Source organism: Hydractinia symbiolongicarpus, chromosome 12, assembly GCF_029227915.1.
Source record: "Hydractinia symbiolongicarpus strain clone_291-10 chromosome 12, HSymV2.1, whole genome shotgun sequence".
NCBI lineage: Eukaryota > Metazoa > Cnidaria > Hydrozoa > Anthoathecata > Hydractiniidae > Hydractinia > Hydractinia symbiolongicarpus.
The window spans coordinates 15,753,006-15,773,489 of NC_079886.1; the positions used below are offsets into that span (position 1 = coordinate 15,753,006).

Below are 20,484 nucleotides of genomic sequence, written 5' to 3' on the forward strand. Positions count from 1 at the left end.
TACGAATTTGTGAAAAAATTTTTTTTGGAACTTTTGATAGGGACTTTGCTGACGTCAGCAAAATTTTAAAGCCCTTAAATCTTCTTAGGCGTTTGTAAAAAACATAGGATACTATACATTTTCTTGATCAGCGTTTCAAGATCTATACGATGAAGGCAACAGGTATACAAATTTCTAAAAAAAAGTTTTGGGGGTTTGACTGGCCATTGCTGACGTCAGCAAAATTTTAAAACCCTTATATCTCATTAACCGCTCATCAAAAGCACATGATCATATGCATTTTCTTGATCAGCAGTTTAAGCTCTACACAATAGAGGCAATGTGGAAACACAGTTCTACTTTTTTTTGTGGATGGGTTGCTGACGTCATCAAAATTTTTATTCTGCCTTAGTGGATTTTTCCACGGGCTTTATCTAGACTAGTCTCTATAATAATACGCCAGTTCTGTCTGTCTGTCTGTGACTTTTGCAAAGGGGATAAAATTTCTTTGATAAAGTCTATATAAAACATCGTCTATAAATTTGTTCTGTAAATTACCAAACTTTGACGTTAAAGCAATATTGACGTCAAAGGAAAGTATATTAAGATTAGTGAAGCCATTGCATTGCACTTTCAAATTTAAGGCTAAATAACTTGGAAACGGGTGGAAATAACTGACGTCATCTCCTGCGTAGGTAACTAGGGACCACCTGGGACCAATTTGGGTAAGTTTCCCAAACCTGGGTCCCCGAATCCGTTTCGGAATGGACGGGTTGATGACGTCACCAAAAAACCTTCAAACCCAATATCTCTGCGCAACCGTTTGTCAAAAATACGTGATCCTATACATTTTCTTGATCAGCGTTTCAAGACCTATACAATGAAGGCATCAGGGCAGCAGGTATACAAATTTCTGATTATTTTTGACTGGCCATTGCTGACGTCAGCAAAATTTTAAAACCCTTATATCTCATTAAACGCTTATCAAAAAGACATGATCATATACATTTTCTTGGTCAGCGTTTAAACCTCTGCACAGTACAGGCAACGAATAAACTAAATTTCGCCACCACAGTATTTCCGTAACCGTTGGTACATTTTCTTGATCAGCCTTTCAAGAGCTATAACATGAAGGCAACGGGTATACAAATTTCGAAAAAATAATTTTCTGTACTTTTATTAGGGACTTTGTTGACGTCAGCAAAATTTTTAAACCTGTAAATCTCATTAACCATTCATCAAAAGCACGTGAATACATACATTTTCTTGATCAGCGCTTTTAGGTCTACACAATAGAGGCAACGTAAAAACAAGGCTCTAATTTTTTTTGCAGATGGGTTGCTGACGTCATCAAAATTCATATGACGCTTATTTTTCAATTTTATCCTGCTTCAGTGGATTTTTCCACGGGCTTTATCGACTAGTGATCTATATAATAATACGCCAGTTCTGTCTGTCTGTGACTTTTGCAAAGATGATATTTTTTACCACTCGAATGCGCGAGTTTTTCGAGTTTTTTTGTCAATATCTTTTAACGTCAATATCTTATATATTAAATTAATGAAGCCATTACAGTGCACTTAAAACTTTGAGGCCAAATAACTTGGAAACGAGTTGGTGACGTCAATGATTTTTCACCGCGGTGGGACCACCTGGGACCAATTTGGGTAAGTTCCCCAAACCTAGGTCCCCAAATCCGTTTCGGACTGGACGGTTTGATGACGTAACCAAAAAACCTTGAAACCCTAATATCTCTGCAACCGTTTGTCAAAAGTACATGATACTATACATTTTCTTGATCAGCGTTTTAAGATCTATACGAGGAAAGCAACAGGTATAGAAATTTCTTAAAAAAATTATTGGAGGGTTTGACGGCACTTTGATGACGTCAGCAAAATTTTTATACCCTTATATCTCCTTAGGCGTTCCTCGAAAACATATTATTCTATACATTATTTTGATCAGCGTGTCAATTTCTACACATTACTATCAAAAACTAAAATAAATTCCGCCAATTTTTTTAGGGATCTGCACTGCTGACGTCAGCAAAACATCTAAAACAACCTATTTTTCCATTGTCCATCTGCCTAAGTGGATTTCTCGACGGGCCTTATCGACTAGTACTTTATATTTGTAGTACATGTTATATTTCAAACTCGTCCCCAGCGCCTTTATATATTTAGTATAGTGTAATTTTTTGATTGTGATATATTTTATATCCAACAATTTAAAATGGAATGAATAATCTATGCGCTGTTGGTATGCAGGTAAATTGTCAACCCTAAATCAGTAGCGAAATCAGTTAAAAAACTTTTTAAGGGAAAAATTGCAAGCAAAAACGCAAGGACATCAGCTATTATTTCGACATTAGTAATATTGTAAAAAAAAAGAGATTAGTAATATTTATTCAAATTATTACGTTCGGCGTATTTTTGAGCAGTAATTTGAGCATGCGCAGTTGTTAATCGAATTAGTGATTGCATCATTCTACAGCGTGCGGTTGGTCGTAAAACAAGTGAAAATAAATCATAATTGTTTGAGCGAAAAATTGTGTTTGTAAAGAAATAGCCAATCAATTACAGGGATTCTCAAACTAGTATGGGACGGGAGGAAGGCGGACAACATGCCAAAATGTCTGTCTGTCTGTCTGATAAAAGCTATGTATAGGATCATACGTGTTCGAAAACGCACAAGGAAGTATGTTTTAAAATTTTAAAGTTTTGCTGACGTCAGTAAAGTGCTCTAGAGTAGAAAAAAAAAAAACTTGTATTTTGATGATGTCTGCCAGGACCCGTCAACACACAATATTTTTTTTCCTGAAATTTTTCGACACGTTGCTTTCAATGTGTAGAGCTTGAAACGCCAATCAAAATAATGCATAGAATCGTGTACAATAATAACAAAGTCAGAAATGTCACATTTCACATATTTACACCTTACAAAGTGATTACGTTTGATTACATTGAAAACCTTTAATATTTTAATCAAAATGTCAAAAAACATCAATTTATATTTGGAAAATCATTTATTCAGTTACATACTATCCTCTTTCCCAAAGACATACACAAAATGTAAAAATTAACTGGTTAAGAACACAAAATTTTTTTCTTAGTATGATGATCTGTAGTGGCCTTTACCAACCATTTTAAACGTAAATGTCAAAAAAGAATAAGGAGTAAATTTTGAATGAACAAAGATATTATTTGTAGAATATATATGGTCCGTCCTCACAAAAGTTTACACAAAATGTAAAACAGATTAGTTTTTGAGGAGCATATCCAAATCAATCCATTGCCCATTAATCTTCCACAAAAAGGTTATGAAACACATCAAATTATAGAAAAATCAGTCATTTTATACAATACAAAAAACAAAAAAGTTTAGTCAGAACAATTAGTAATTTTTTTCATTATCACCAAACACAGTTATTACAGCAATTTTAAAAGTCTTAACAAAAACGTGAATTTATTTTTTCAGTACATATTGCATGTGGTCTTTTTCTTTTCCCACAAAACTTTACACAAAATTTTAAAAACAGAGATAGGAAAATGTATGTTATAGCGCAGTCGCGCACGCGCACGCAGTGACGTCACAACAAATCCAATACCTTGCAGTGCTTGGCTTTGGAATTCAAGGGGTAAGTCCCTATCATGCAGTGCTGAGTAGGGTAAAGTCCCTAATGAGTGATGATGTCATAAAATCATACAAAAACGAGTAAAATTCTAGCGCAGGGGGGAATTCCTTAATGATACTAATAATCATTACTTACTGACTACTTTTATGGAGATGCATGCTGCTTGGCTTATGTGGAAGAGCGGAAGGTGTATGACAGCGCGTACGAAATATCGTTGTGGCTTTTGAAAAGGCGTTATAAAGTAAAGCCTGCCCGAGATTGGAGACGCCTCAAAAGATTTGGGGGTGACTTGACGCAAAAGGATTTTTTGGGGTTAATGTGAAACCAATGTTATCTTACAACATAGTTGCAAGATAATACTACTAATAAATGTGCGTCAACTGTCAATCAAAATTCGACATATTTGAAAATGCAGCAGTGATGACCTTTATGGCTGGCAGTGGTATCTCACTCCCACTTATGGCCCTAGCATGCGTACAAAAATCAGAGAAGGAGAAGGAGAATGAATGGTGAATTCATGAAGCAAGATTGCGGAGGATTCAAAACCTAGAGGACCGTCTCAACATAAGAGAAACATAAGACAAATGGAACAATGTAAGGACTGTGAAGGTATATTGGATGCGTACGACAGATGTACCTGTGGTCGGAGGTTTGTGGTAAATGGTAAAATGTTGTGTTGGTACTGCTATCACGAATATATCACATATAACGGGGGCGGCTGCGCATGTACAATGACAAGCAATTCTCTGAAGTCGTTTAAACTTTCAATAAAGCAAGATGCTACAATTTGAGAATGCTTGTCAACCATAAATTACTCTACTCATTTGCTGCTACCTTTACAGACATCAACGATATCAATGTGGATTATCTGACGGTGTCGGATCCCATTCCTGCTAATGGAGGTAAGGATAATTAGTATCATACACGAGACCTTGTGGTAGCCCTCGGGGTAAAGACGCCCAAAATCTGGTCCCCACATGGAGTGACCCGATATTTGGTACCGGCAATGAGTCTCAATTTCGAAGAGTACCCTGATTGGTTTCCGAAACATCGTCAAATCTTATCCAAGATCGAAGGGCTGATATCTAAGCAATTGATGATGGAGCCGGTTAAAAAGGACCGTTACGTGAACGCCAAGCTTAAACACTACAACGACGAGAATTCCATGGTATGCCAGTACCCTACGATAAACCCTGCCAAGTCAGTGCCATCCTGATCATATCATCTGTGTATATGCAAGGTAAAAACTACTACCCTCAGGTACATGTTGTAGAATGTCGATATAAGGACTTCAAAAAAGAATGGCTGCTGAGTGAGGATTAAAAAGCCATATATTTTATAGGCCTACAAGACCTATAAAATATATAAAATTAAGGCTTATATTCAGGTGGGGACTCTAGGTACCGGATACATACTGCACAGATTGAAGTTTTTTTAAAACGTCTTGCCTCCCTTCCTCCGGACCCTTGGCAACTAACTGGGCACTCTCCTGTTCGTTGATAGCGTTACCGATCTGTTTAACACGTTGACGTATCTGTTCCTTTAGCAGCATGTACTTGTTATGTTCCTGCGTGATGAGGGTGAACACATAGTCGCTGACGACTCCATTCTCAATGGCTTTTGAGATGAGATCGATGATAGAATTCAGATTGGTCTCCGCAAGTAGCCTTATGGTCTCAGGCTTTTTAGATTTCACACCCAGCCTCTTCCCGGCGTTCCGCAGACCGGCCTGACCGATTCCGACAGCAATGGTGATCCCGCCCATGGCATTAACCAAGGGTACTCCTGTACCAAGCCCTGATGTGATAACGCATATACCCAACAGACCATGGTCCGTATAGCTCACCCAGGTCTCATACATTTTAAATCTCTTCGCGAGTCTGTTCCGCTCTTTAATCTCATCCCGCAGGTACTCTTCAATATCCTCAATCTTTTTGAGTCTGTAAACCTGGATTTCCTCCTCCATATCGGCACCTTGCGCAGGTGCACTCTGTAAATGTGGATACAGCTTGGTTATGTCGCTCATTTATTCAATAAGCAAATGCATCGTAATTCCGGTGAAGGATACATTTTTCTCATGGTGATATTCGTCCGTAAGCATGAACTCGAGGCGATCTGTTGAACCTTTTAGGGGTAGGTACGTTGGAGTGTCAAAACTCCAGGTCAGCATATCCCCCCAGGCATTTAGCTCTTTGGTGGGGAGTAAAGCCAGAATTTTAGACTTTTTACCATCCAGCAGGTAGTCGTATTCATCCAGCTGGGGAGACAAACAAGGCGTAGTGGAATATAGACGTCGGTTTTATAGTACGCATCATAGTCACCCTTCATATGGAACTTTTTCGCGGGATCGTAGGGTAGGCCCAGGAGCTCTTGCAAGGGTCTGTTAATCACCACCGAGTACCCGTCACTAACACGCAGCCTGCAGAGTCCATTTTTCAGTACAAACAGTTTAATCTCGGCCTCTGCTTGGCTGTTCAGAATGGCCGCCAAATCTTCGATCTTGTACAGACCGTTCAGGATCTCAATCCGAGTCGCTCTCTGATCAGGCCCTATTTTACGTATGGTAAACCCGTTGTCGCTATAAAGGTTCAGCTATCCTGGCCTGATACTTATCGATTTAAGAGCTATCCTCGTATCCTGTCCCAGGTAGTCTTTAAATATTGTAGTTTTGTCAATGTCAGTAACGCATAGTTGCTTCATCCCTTTCTTGATAGAAGAAAAGGATGAACATGTATTTGTACAATCCCAAGGCAAAATACAAATCCAACAGGGGAGAATGGCCACTTGGTATAGCACCAGGACCTATATGTATCGACCAGGTCACATATTTCCGTGGTATTTCCCGAGTTTACCAAATACGCTATCAAAATTCTCACCAATTTGCTGAAGACCCTGTTGGAGTGGGTTGGACAGGACAAGCCTTGGACTATTGGAATATACAGGTTAATTTCGCTACCCACTGCGGAACCACCGCAATAGGTAAATCTGCTAAGCACATGACGGTTTCCGTACCCCTTGTCAACTCGATCTTTAAATTCCATGTCTATTACCACATGCGTCGTATATTGACAAGAATAAAGGTACTCATGCCGTATGACGACGGTTTTTCTCGGTATACAAATCCCTACTCCACCTCTGGCTATGCAGAAGTATGTCGCGAGTATGGTTCAGATCCCAATAGCCTCTACAAATTCAAGACCGCCATGTCCTCCCTGACAAACGATAGATGGTGGCCACAAGTTGACGGGGACCGGACTAAATTCATCATACCAACAAGTCAAGGCCTAACATCGGAGGGCCTGACCAAGCTGAGTGAGAGTATCTGGGTTTACGTGGTCCTGTTGCTAGGATCGCAAGCAGGGGCCAAAGCATCCCTTCTTGGTTCCGGCGCCAACAACTATACGACAAGGCCGATTCTACTGCAGAAATTTGAGGCCATGGTACAACGCCAAGAAATTGTAGGCCATGATATTACGAAATTTCAGAAGGTGCTTCAATATGCGATGACGCCGGTTAATTTTGCCGTCATGAATCTGCGCATAGGCAAAATTGTGGGGTATAACAACAACATTTTGATCGCACCTGCCAATGTAAATGGGGGGTCCCAGTTGATATGAATAACAAGTCTATTCATACAGAGAGGGCTATCAAACCACCTCCAAAGCATACTACGCCCCCCGTACCACCTAAGCATACTACGCCGCCCATACATACTACAAAGCATACCATCAGACATGTGGCAGCTGCCAAACCACCTCCTAAGCATACTACATCTCCCATACGTACTGCCGATCATACTATACAGGCTATACCATATATACCCCCCAAGCATGGCATACCGCCCACGTCTCCTTTTCAAATGCTTAAAAATCTCTGAGGAAAGTAGACCGTGCCTATCCAGCACGGCCTTTTTCCCCCCTTCAATTCCTCAATATTTTTCTCAAGGCCAGCGATTTCTCTACCCTTTTCGCCCCTGCCTTCTGCCTCTTAAGTTGTTTCAACCTGCCTTCTTTTTTTTATCTCATATTACTATCATATGAAATAATCTCATCCTTCAATTTTTTAATGTTATCCCGCAAGTTTTCAATTTCGAGCTTTATTTTCTTTATGTCGGGGACCTCGGTGGCATCGTCGTCGATGCCAGCAAACGAAGTATCTACAAAACCCTCTGCATCATTTGCAAAATTTTGAATACCCTCTATTCTTTCCATCTAGATCATCTCACCCTCCTCCTCTTTACTCGAAGCTTTCTCTTCACCCTGAGGTTCTGAGCCTCTGCTTTACCACCTCTATTGGGTGTCTGATATTTTTCAAAACCTATGGCCTTCATACGCGTACTGCTTAACAACTTCTGTAGCTATCCAATAGTTGGAAAGTTACCATCTTGCAATGTGAGTACTATTTCCGGTAGGGATCTATTCCTTGTAACAACCTTTTTATTGACAAGTTCGCTATCCTTCTCCATTCTAAACCTGTCGTAATGTATCGCGTCGGACCCCATATCCAGATTAACCATAAGATATGAGTAAAGACTATCAACCTACGATTGAAGAAGCTCGGAGTAGGCCGACTCCGTACCCCACCCCAATCGCCTACGCGCACCTCCCGACTGTTGCCCTGGCGTTGAGGTCCCCGATGTTCCAGGTAGTTGTTGGGTTGATGGTGTATCTTCATGTTCATCCCCCCATCCCTCCCAAGATCATCTTCATGCGTAAATATCGGATTATCAGCCATTTTATTAGAACATTTTCCTACTATAATAAAATGAATGTATTTGGGACGACTCTAGACCCATATGCGGAGACGAAGCAGCTTTTTGGTATCAAAGGCAGGAAGCAAAGGGTTCAGATATCCCACATACCCTCAACCATCAACCAGAATCAAGACCTCTACGTGGATATTCCCAACATGGGGCATAATGATGTCATTTTGCCGGGTAGTCTCAAACTCCTATTGGACTTGACGCTGACGGGGACCAATACAAAGCGTACCATTGTCAGCAACATTGGCAAAACTCTGGTGAAGAACCTGCGCATTACGTTGAATGGTGGAGAGTTACAGAATATATCGGATTATAATATCCTGGCAGTGTACCGGGACTTGTGGTTACCCAAATTCGATCGTGACAACAACCTCATTCTAGACAGCATCAACCCCAATGACAGGATCATCAGGGCCCTGCAAGTCAAAGCCAGCGACCATGTAGGCACGGATGAGGAGAAGGCGATTGTTGCCGCGTATGGTAACACCTTTTGCATACCATTGGGAAAAATGATTTGCCCTTGTATCCGGCGGGTTTATATGACAGACTTCAATTTGTTATACATTTCGCGTCTTACGGTGACGTCATCAAAGATGCGGGGACAGCAGCCTCGAGGTCTTCCGCGGCCAAGGCAGCTGATGCTGCCTACTAAATCACCAACATCAAGCTAGAGTTTGACAAGACCACTCACGAAGGTCTCGCGAGCGCTATGAACGGATACTCCGTAGCAAAGTAGTCACGATGAAAAAGGCAGATACCAGTTACAACCTCCAAATTGACACTCCTGCCAAGTCCTTGAAGGGTGTCTTGCTGCTCTTTGTAGATCCCGGGAAAGTGAAGGCTTATGCTGGTGTGAATGAGGTGTTCTATAACCCCAAGATCGAGAGTATTAGTATCACCGTTAAAGGGGAGCCTATTGAACTGTACCGTCACACCATGCTCCCCAAGGACCACCTCGAGCAGATTGTCAACATTTTCGGTGCCCACGAAAGTAATGTAACCACCACAACGAGAGATATGGGTTATTCATTGATTTTCGAGCCTTTCCCGATGATATTTTACATGGTAGCGAAAGACTCCTACAGCGGTTATCAGATGACATTACGTTGCATATGACAAAAAAGGCTGATGGAACTAGGGATTATACATGCTACGTGTACTTGCTTCAAGACGCTCAATTAAACATCTTAGATGGTAGATTTTATAACGTTGAGTACTGAAATAAAGATGACGACAATAGCGTTTATTGTGGTCGGGGCTGCAATAAACGCACTGGCATTCAGTGGGACAAATTTTCTATTCAGTAAGCTCTTGGGGCACGGCGAAGCCGAGCGTAAACGGCATAATGAGGCCGTTGAAAAGCTTAATGCAGCTCAGGCAGAGTGGATCAGGAAGAGGCAGGCCAAGCTCGATTGGTTCAGTGAACAGCGAGAGATGCAATTGAAAGCAGGCAAAAGCCTCCGTGAACTCGATGACGATATGTACCAATATTACATTGCTTTGAACAATAAGTTCCCACAATTGAAGGATTTTTACACACCCTCGAAGCAGCAACAAGATGGCGAGTTAACGTTCGTCCTTGGCTCCTTATCCCTACTAGGCTTCCTAGCTTACAAATATTTGTAAAACGTTTTCTGACATATAATAAACATGTCAGAAAAATCACCACATATCGTTACAGATGAGGAGGCGGAAAAATTAGGCCAGATTTACTATATGCCAGAACATCTGTGGACCGGACGGAAAGCTATCAAGTTGCTCGCGAAGGAGAGCGACCTATCCAAAGATTACTCATTGGCTATCTAGGCAACTCTTATTTCTCAGGCATATTCGAGGTCCGAAACGTATAGACTATCCCCATTTTACTATTACAACACCCAACGAAATGCATCAGTTTGATCTACTCTATATGCCCCATGACAAGCTATATGGAAATACGTACAAGTATATTCTGACAGGCATTGACGTTGCCTCGAGGTACAGTACAAAGTAGCGAGACCTCTGCGCACCAAAAAGACTAGCGAGGTCGCGGATATGTTGAAGGACATCTACAAGGCAGGACCTTTACAATACCCCAAGATTTTTCAGTGTGATAACGGTATTGAGTTTAAATCGGATGTAACGAAGCTGCTGGAGGACAAGGGGGTTGAAATTCAAAGGACTACCGCCAAATATCACCATACGTTTACAACTTTTGTAGAGAGCTACAACAAGGTCCTCGCCGAAAGACTCTTCAAGCCTCAGGATGCGCAAAGGTTGGCTTCTGATGAGACTACTACCATTTAGGTCAAGCATCTGTATGCCATCGTAAGAAGTCTAAACAACAGCAAGACTGCCATGTTTGGCCTAAAACCTAGTAGGGCGATTAAGCTCGAAGATGTACCTCTTGCAAAAAGTCAGCAATATCCCGAGGAAAACCCCCTACCCGAAGACGGCTTGTACTTGTATTTGCTACAACCCGGGGAAGAACATGGAGATTCGAAAAGACGCGCAACTGACGCCTGGTGGAGCAAACATACTTACAGGTTGGACCGTATAGTAGCGGGTAGCCGTGTTTTGTACTACTTGGTCCTGAAAGGAGCTTCGTTTCAGAGGAGCTCATGCTTATTCCTGAAGATGTTCAGGTACCTCTCGAAGCCAAACCGGTCAATGGGGGAGGGGTTGGGAACCCACCACTAAATGATGCTTTTTCCATCTTCTAAGGGGGCTCATAGGAGGTGCCTAATTTTTGCTTATAATTTTTACTACCCGCAAGAGTAGTAAAAATTAGCGTCCGCCTACGACATATTAATATCAAACATCCCTTTGAATAGATCCCTCGTATCATCATCGGGTAACGTGAAGTGATTTAGGTGATAATTCTCAATGCCCAAAGTATCGTCTTTGAATCGGCACCAGGCATGTACAGCATTCGGATCATCGCATTCCGGTTTCCTCACGGTCATCTCAGGGTACATCTCCCCTAATGTGCTTATTCTTGCACCGAGTTGCCTGCGTTGGCATCAGATCATGTAATGCCTATGCATGCCTTTTTTTCCATGTTCGTGGGGATCGTTTTTATCAACCACGCATAGCACGGTGTCATATTGATATCGGTGTCGAACATGCCTATGCCGTAGTTCCGAGTTGTCTTTTTTAAGAGCACTAAGTTGTTCATCCCTATCCTCGAGCTCATCCCCCAGCACCAGGAGTTGGTTGTCCCTATCCTCAATTTCATCATTGAGTAAGGCCAAGGCCCCATCCTTGTCCTCTAGGGCTTGACGCTGTTCTTTAATTATATCTTGTCATTTTTGGACACCTGCCCTGGCCATCCATGTGATGACCCCTGCAGCCTTTGGTTTTCGAAAAACGACGAACGATCTCTAATGCGTCGTCTAATGTCACAAAAGCGTCATACCTATTTTGGTCTCCTTTTAGTGGTTGGTTAGTAACCAATCCTATCTCATGACGTGCAAGGGTGGAAATATCTCGATAAGCTCCGCAATCTTTTCAATACCCAGGAAGCGTCCCAAATTGGCGAGTTTAAACATAGGTTGATCCTGGTTGTTGGATAGTGCCTTGATGGCTCCTGCGTTGAACATAACTTGCGACGACATCTTTCTAATATATCAACGAAGGCGATATATTATGTGGTCATTTATTACTGTGGTCATTCGAGAATATTCCAAGTCCTAGGGTGTTCCAGTCTCACATACAGGCATGCATGTTTTGATTTTTTAAGATCAGCCTTGATATCATCCCAATCGGGGATCATTTTCGTCTCTTCATCGATTAGCCTCATGTCACTCCTCTCATGAGGATACCATAAAAACAAGGCCTTCTTCTGCCTCCTGAGGTTCTTGGGGAGGGCAGTATACGATTGGGTCAACAGTCAAAGACTGTGTTTGCGATGCCTACCACTGATAGGCAATTCAAGTAGTGATTGTCGATCCTTTAACAGTTTCTTTTTATCAAGGCAGGGGATACATGTACTCGTTGGCTGACCGTCTCGTTTGATTTTAAACTGGAGATTTTGAACACTTGGAACACTTTTTGGCCTCCTCCATATTTCTATATCCCTGGGTGAGATATAGAAATATTACCATGGGCTTACGTTGGGGGTATCAGTGATTTTTTGTACCACTTGTTTCTCCTCTCCACTCATTTATCTTATAGCACAGTCTCCTCCATCTTTCTTTTTACCCATATGCCTCGCAGTATGGCCCGCTACAAGTAGTGGGGCTAAAATCTCCCGATGGTGCAGTACACGAGTATTCCTGAATCTGTCATGGATATCTCGACGTTATTCATCCACACTGTCGATATACATGAAGTTCCCAATCATGCTGGCACGTGAGTAGACAGGGCTTTTGCAGTCTTCTCTCCCTTCTCTTGGAGCTCACGCTGTACGTACTCGCTATGGACCTTATCGATGGCCTCATTGTGAGCCTAAACCCTTCGGTGCATTTTTGGGTAGTAGGTGACCCCTGCCTTTCCTCAGAGCCTCTTTCAAGGCCTGGCGTTTATCGATTGGTTTCTCTATCTGTTCGTATCCTGCAGAGGTGGCTTCATCGAATACTCGTGCGATATCTGACATTCTCTTTATTAGTAGTCGATATCGAAAAAAGCAAAACGCGATCATGGCATAGGGTAGAAGTATAGCAATACACATTGTTTTGAATCAGCACTTGACTCTTGTAGACATCAACGCCCTCTTCCAGACATCGCCGATAGCGTCAAAGGTGATGGATTTTTTGGTTGTGCATCTGTTCACGCTCTTCGCTTTGCGATCACCGCCGTCTTTTGTAAGGCTCTTGTAAGCATAGAGCTTGGCCCTCAGGGTAATGAATTCGGTCATAACCTTCCCACCTAATTCGTCCTTCATGAGGCCTACAACCTTCTTGTTTTTCCCTATAGGGAGAGGCCTATTATCATCCGCATTATAGGCACTTGTGTCAAAGCGTGTTTCAACGTCCTGCGCGATATCCCTGTAAAAATCCTCTGTTCGTATGTGGTATACAAAGCTGTCCGTATTCATGTAGCAGAGCTGTATTTTAGAACCATATTTGGGCTGCATGAAATCGTAGTAGAACTTGTACATCACCATTTTTTACATGTCCAATATGGCCTGGCCTATATATACGGGCTTATTCATTTTAACCTCTGTTTTACCCATCTCTACACCTACTAGGTGCTTGCTAAACCGGCTTCCACCCTTGAAATTTGGCTTCATCACGAGTTTCATATACTTGTCCTCAATGGTGACCAGCTAGATGTTGCGATGATTCCTATTATTCTCCATCGTCTTGCCAAACACGCTTAAATTCATAAGCTTGTAGAAGTCCTTCTCGAACTGACTTTTGGCATCCGTTCTCAACCTCGTGTTGTGATCGATATAGCCCTTCAACCATGCCTTCTGGTTAAACCGGATGACCCTGCGCACTCTCTTCAACTCAAGCCCATGTTTTAAGACCTTATTAAATGCCTTGATATGCACCACATACTTTCGCTTGTCCTCCAGGTTCGGCACCAATTTCTCGACCTTGTGGACCACCGTGCGTTCGGGTAGGAACGGCAACTCGTTATGCCTGTCGTGTAGTCCCTCCGGGTAATCGATATCAACCTCCAGGATATATGCATGCCTATTTCCTAAACGAGCTTCCCGATCCGCCTTTCGGTAAATGCCGCAACGCTTGACACATCACCCATCCGTATAGGTTGTTTGCGTCGAGGTACTGTAGGTAGGAGGATTCAACCCCCGGATCGTACTGGTCCCCCATGTACTTATTATTTTCTTTGGCATACCGGTGTACAGCTTTGTTTATACCTTCCCGGATACCCCTCTCGAACATCAATAGCATGTCGGGGTCTGTGAGGAGCTCTAGCTTGATTCCGGTATATTTCAGTGCAGACTTCCATGCCAGGCCGGGTGCGCTGTAGAAGTGTGCAGGATCAAGCTTATAATTTGTCAAGCACACGCCTCGAAACACGTCGGCGAATAGCAGGACGTCTATGGTCAGGTAGATGTCATGGTAGTCCCCCATGGTGACGTTATCACCCTCTGGGGTAATAACATTCCATACCTTTTTAGCATATTCATGGTCCCTGTCGCTGATACCCTTCATATTCAGTTTGCTGTAAAACGCCTCCTTTGGAGGTAGCTCCAACTCCTCGAATCGCTGCCATCCATCCATGTATTCATACGGATACACGCCTTTTCGAAGCATTAGCCTGAAGGTATCATCTTTGTCGATGGGCATCATACCCCGACAAGTTGTGGAATATCACGGGTATATGGCTAGGTATGTTGTATTTGATATTGCAGCTCTTATGGGCCGCACCCTTATATAACCCAGTATAGTGACAATGGTCCCGAACTTTGCGGTTATTCTTATAGTCATCGAAGGGCTTTATGCAGATATGGCATTCCGTGGCCTCGTTGTGCTCCCTTTCCAGGACCTCTGTTAGAGGCAGCATGTCCTGCTGCGGGTAGGTATAATATAGTCTTTTGACCTCATCCTCTAGGTGGTTAAAGAAGCGGGTGACGCAGTCCTGACCCCTTTATACTGTTAGGGGATCTGCTACATCGCCGTAGGCAAAGGTGCTATACGTGCACCAGCTAGATGGTACATGCTTGCTTAGCTTTTTAGTCTTTTTATACTCTTCATACTTGTAGGGAACTCTATACCATCTTTCTCGAAGCTATCCACTTAGGTGCTTTTATATACGATGGACCCCTTGTTAGCCTTAATTTGTGAAAGTCTGCATCGAGGTGTGGGATTCGAGAGATCGTAAAGCCACTCTGGGTTAGTGCTGGATTTTCCACATGTGTTTTGATTTAGGCAAACCTCCTATCCAGCATGCCGTCCACGTCGCTACTCTGGAAGACTGAGGCCATATTACTTTTGAAGACCTTATTCACCTCAATATACTCATCGTCTTCCTCCCCCGGATTTGTTTTCTTTCTTCACATGATCCATAAGAGCAACTGTACCTTCGCTGACCCCATATCTTCTACCTGTCCCTCAACCAAGGTTTTCACATTGGGTCTCACCATTCCTATATACCCGTCGACGTCTGCTCCTCCTATGCCGGGAATTCGGAAACTTCGGAAGGTCCTGCGGATGGCATGTTTATGTTCCTGGGGTGTAAAATCTTGCCCCGGCTGTTCATATAGATTTTGGATGTCTTCTATATAGTCTTCCCAGCTTCCTTTTCTACCTCATCATGAAGCGTAGGTCTTGCGTTGGCTGCCGCGCTATAGAGCCCCATCACCCTACGTTTAAGGGCTGCATAGCTTCTTTTGACCCCCTCCCTTACAGGTTTGGGGACAGCATCAACTAGCCATCTTATCCCTTACAACGGAACAATTTTTTGATAATTCCTGCTTCTCAAAGACGTCCATCTCAGATGGGGGCAATACCCAGTTATGCCATTACCTGATTTTACCCCCCATAGTTGGACGGGTCTTGGCCATCTCCTGCGTCTCAAATAAGTCCATATCCTCAGACGTTATAGGTTTGACCAGTTTCTGTGATACATTATCCAATAGGGCAGCCAATTCAGCCTTGCGTAGCTTGTAATACCCCGTAAGTCCACGACCTTTTGCGATATTACGTAATTGTTTCACAGTATGTGTGTTCATTCTTTATTGTAAGAATTTTTACTTTGTCGGATGATTTCATAACGGTCAAAAAATACTAACGCAGTTTAGTCCTTACTGCGCATGCGTTGATTTTTGATGATTATTAGTGTCATTAGGGAATTCCCCCTGCTCTAGAATTATACTTGTTTTTGTATGATTTTATGACGTCATCACTTATTAGGGACTTTACCCTACTCAGCACTGCATGATAGGGACTTACCCCTTGAATTCCATAGCCAAGCACTGCATGGTATTGGATTTGTTGTGATGTCACAGCGTGCGCGTGCGTGACTGCGCTAGAACATACATTTCCCTATCTTTATAACAGCAGTTTGCAGTATAAACAAAAACACACACAACCATATTATATCCTCTCATAAATTAAAATAAAGTCATAAACCCACGCAAATTGACAATCAAATGTCTACAACCCCCTGTAAAAATAACCTAGCATTTTACTAGAAGCTAGGCTGGCAAAAATTTAACAGGATGTCAGAAACAAAACAATAAAAAATAATTTAACACACACTCTTTAAATTCTGAAAAAAATTATTCCACTTGTCATATTGCACGCGGTCCCCTTGTAAAATTTACAGGAAATGTGAAAATAATTATACTCTTATGAGCATAAAAATGCATCCTACTATCCTGCAAAAGTTCCAGTCTTTGAAAGATTTTGTAGGTAGCTAACTAGCTTGTTACATCATAATCTATATAATAATACGCTAATTCCGTGTGTCTGTCTGTCACTTTTGCAAAGTGGATTACATTCTTCAAAATTTTCTTTAACAAATTCTATAAAACATCGCCTATAAAACTGTTCTGTAATTTACCAAACTTCAACGATAAAATAGTATTGACGTCAAAGGAAAGTTAATTAAGATTAGTGAAGCCATTACAATGCACTTAAAACTTTGAGGCCAAATAACTTTGGAAACGAGGTGGTGACGTCAATGTTTTTTCACCGCGTGGATAACTAGGGACCACCTAGGATCAATTTGGGTAATTTTCCTAAACCCGGATCCCCGAATTCGTTTCGGAATGGACGGGTTGATGACGTCATTAATAAACCTTTAAACCCTAATATCTCTGCAACCATTTGTTAAAAGTGCATGATCCTATACATTTTCTTGCTCAGCGTTTCAAGATCTATACGATGAAAGCAACAGGCATGCACATTTCTGAAAAAAAAACATTTTGTGTTCTGACATGTCTCTGCTGACGTCATCAAAATTTTAATGACGGTTGTTTTTCTCTGTTATCCTGCCTAAGTGGATTTTTCCACGGGCCTTATCGACTAGTCTATATAATAATACGCCAGTTCCGTGTGTCTGTCTGTCACTTTTGCAAAGCGGATTACATTCTTCAAAACTTTCTTTAACAAATTCTATAAAACATTGCCTATAAAATTGTTCTGTAATTTACCAAACTTTACCGATAAAATAGTATTGACGTCAAAGGAAAGTTAATTAAGATTAGTGAAGCCATTACAATGCACTTAAAACTTTGAGGCCAAATAACTTGGAAACGAGGTGGTGACGTCAATGTTTTTTCACCGCGTGGGTAACTAGGGACAACCTGGGACCAATTTGGGGAAGTTTTCCAAATCTGGGTCCCCGAATCCGTTTCGGAATTGACGGTTTGATGACGTCATCAAAAAACCTTTAAACCTTGATATCTCTGCAACCGTTTGTTAAAGATACATGATCATATACATTTTCTTGATCAGCATTTCAAGATATATACGATGAAGGCAACAGGTATACAAACTTCTAAAAAAATATATTTATTTTGTATTTGCACTGCTGACGTCAGCAAAAAAACTAAAACAACCTATTTTTCCATTGTCCTTCTGCCTAAGTGGATTACTCCACGGGATTTATCGACTAGTCTTATATAATAATACAAAGAGTGTGTCTGTGTGTCTGTGTGTGTAATAGACAAAGTGGATGTGTTTATTTTCCTTTGATGTAGCCGAAAAAGGTATGTCTGAAATGTTAAATTTTTTGACGTTACGGCGCGACGTCAATAACACTACTTTAACGTCAATATCCTATATTAAATTAATGAAGCCATTACAGTGCACTTAAAACTTTAAAGCTAAATAATTCGGAAACGAGGTGGTGACGTCAATGAGTGGGTAACTAGGGACCACCTAGGACCAATTTGGGTAATTTTTTCATACCTGGGTCCCCAAAATATCTCTGCAACCGTTTATCAAAAGTACATGATCCTATACATTTTCTTGATCAGCGTTTCAAGATATATGCGATGCAGGCAAAAGGTATACTAATTTCTAAGAAAATTTCTTAGGGTTGTGACGGGTCTTTGCTGACATCAGCAAAATTTTTAATCCCTGATATCTTCTTAGGCGTTTGTCGAAAACATATGATCCTGTACATTATTTTGACTAGTGTTTCAACCTCTACTCATTACAGACAAAGTATAAGCAAATTTTGCGAAATTTTTTATCTGCACTGCTGACGTCAGCAAAACATCTAAAACAACTTTCTTTTTATTGACCTTTGGCCTAAGTGGATTTCTCTACGGGCTTTATCGACTAGTTCGTGCTCATAAAAGAAGAGACGTTTGGAAACTTAGGTAGCTAGCTATAAATAATTAAAAATGAGGAATAACAATATAAGTCACAGGTTAGAGCTAGCCATGATGGGATGGGGAGTAGGACTTGGAGGCTAACATTAGCTAGCTAAAAGTAGCTAAGACACCCAGTTAAATATACTTAAATTGAGAACACTTAGCTAAAACTGAAGCTAGCTATTTGATGCTTAGTAAAACGCATATAAAGAGAAACAATAGTAGTGTAAAAGTAATAACATTACAGTGAGTTTAGTTACACGCCAGAATGCAACATAATGCAAACAAATATGAAGAACAGAAGCTCCATAATATTATAAGAGACTAGTCGATAAGGCCCGTGGCAAAATCCCCTCAGGCAGAATTAAAATTAAAAAAGGGTCAGTTGAATTTTGAAGACGTCAGCAACTCGTCTGCAAAAAATAATTTAGAACTTGTTTTTACGATGCCTCTACTGTGTAGAGCTTAAAGCGCTGATCGAGAAAATGTAAAGAATCATATGTTTGCGACGAAAGCCTAAGAAGATGTAAGGGTTTTAAATTTTTGTCGGCAAAAAGACCAGTCAAAGCACAAATTTTTTTTTTAGAAATTTGTAATTTCGTTGCCTTTATCGTATAGATCTTGAAACGCTGCTCAAAATAATGTATAGGATGATATGTTTTCGAGGAACGCCTAAGGAGATATAAGGGTTTAAAAATTGTGCTGACGTCATCAAGGCCCGTGAAAACACAAAAAAATGTTTTAAGAAATTTTATACCTAGTGTCTTCCTCGTATAGAACTTGAAACGCTGATCAAGAAAATGTATAGGATCATGTACTTTTGACAAACGGTTGCAGAGATATTGGGGTTTGAAGATTTTTTGGTGACGTCATCAACCCGTCCATCCGAAACGGATTTGGGGACCCAGGTTTGGGAAAATTACCCAAATTGGTCCTAGGTGGTCCCTACTTACCCACGCGGTGAAAAATCATTGACGTCACAACCTCGTTTCCAAAAATTTAAGTGCACTGTAATGGCTTCATTAATGTAATATACTTTTCTTTGACGTTAATATTAGTTTAACGTTAAAGTTTGGTAAATTACAGAACAATTTTAAGGTGATGTTTTATAGACTTTATTGAAGAAAATTATGAAAAATATAATCGACTTTGCAAAAGTAACAGACCGACACACGGAACTGGCGTATTATTATAGAGACTAGTTTGTCGTGTATAGACCGAGCATAAATCACTGTAATTTGATATACTCACCAGAGGATTGTTCAATTTCCATCACGGTTTATGAGATTCAACTGCGAAATAATTTATTGCAAGATAATATATATGATCATGTCTTTTAATCTATATAATAGATTATATTTTACACGTTATGCAAAAACAAGAATTTAAAACGGAGAAACAACATCTATGTGTTTCTTTTTATAAGAACCTAATTTTTAGGAGCTGAGGTATTGTCAAAATTTAAAAACATTAAATAGCCAATCGAAAATTCCTTAAAATAACGTAAATACGAACAGTGTTTTTCCTCTTTACTATTATGCATCCTAATTTCAAGACTATCCCGTCCTAAAAAATAAATTGGGGTGTCAGTTACGAGTCGGTTCAATTCAGAAAAAAATTCCTTACCAGTTGCTTTGTTGTTTTGAGGACTGTTACTTACAAAATGTTGACCACAAAAAAAGCGCACAGTCCCTGTGTGTTTTCGGGAACGCGCGATAAAGTAACATATAGAAACCGTCCGCCTCCGGCGACAGTTCAGATTAACTGCTCGAAATATAAAGGGAATTTGAGCAGCTGTATACGAAACGACGTCATACGCAAAAACTAGCGGAGATAATATTTTAATTAGGCTAAACGGTAAAAAAAACGAAAAGAAATAAATATAATATT

At 41.0% G+C, this 20,484-nt stretch overlaps 1 long non-coding RNA gene across 1 annotated transcript; it reads right to left on the bottom strand.

Moving 5' to 3' along the window:
- Positions 1 to 16,516: 16,516 nt before the first annotated feature.
- Positions 16,517 to 20,354, bottom strand: LOC130622128 (uncharacterized). Its single transcript, XR_008981002.1, has 3 exons — positions 20,221 to 20,354; positions 19,846 to 19,935; positions 16,517 to 17,771 (listed from the first exon to the last, which is right to left on the bottom strand). It is a non-coding gene; the product is annotated as an uncharacterized LOC130622128 (long non-coding RNA).
- Between the last annotated feature and the right edge of the window lie 130 nt (positions 20,355 to 20,484).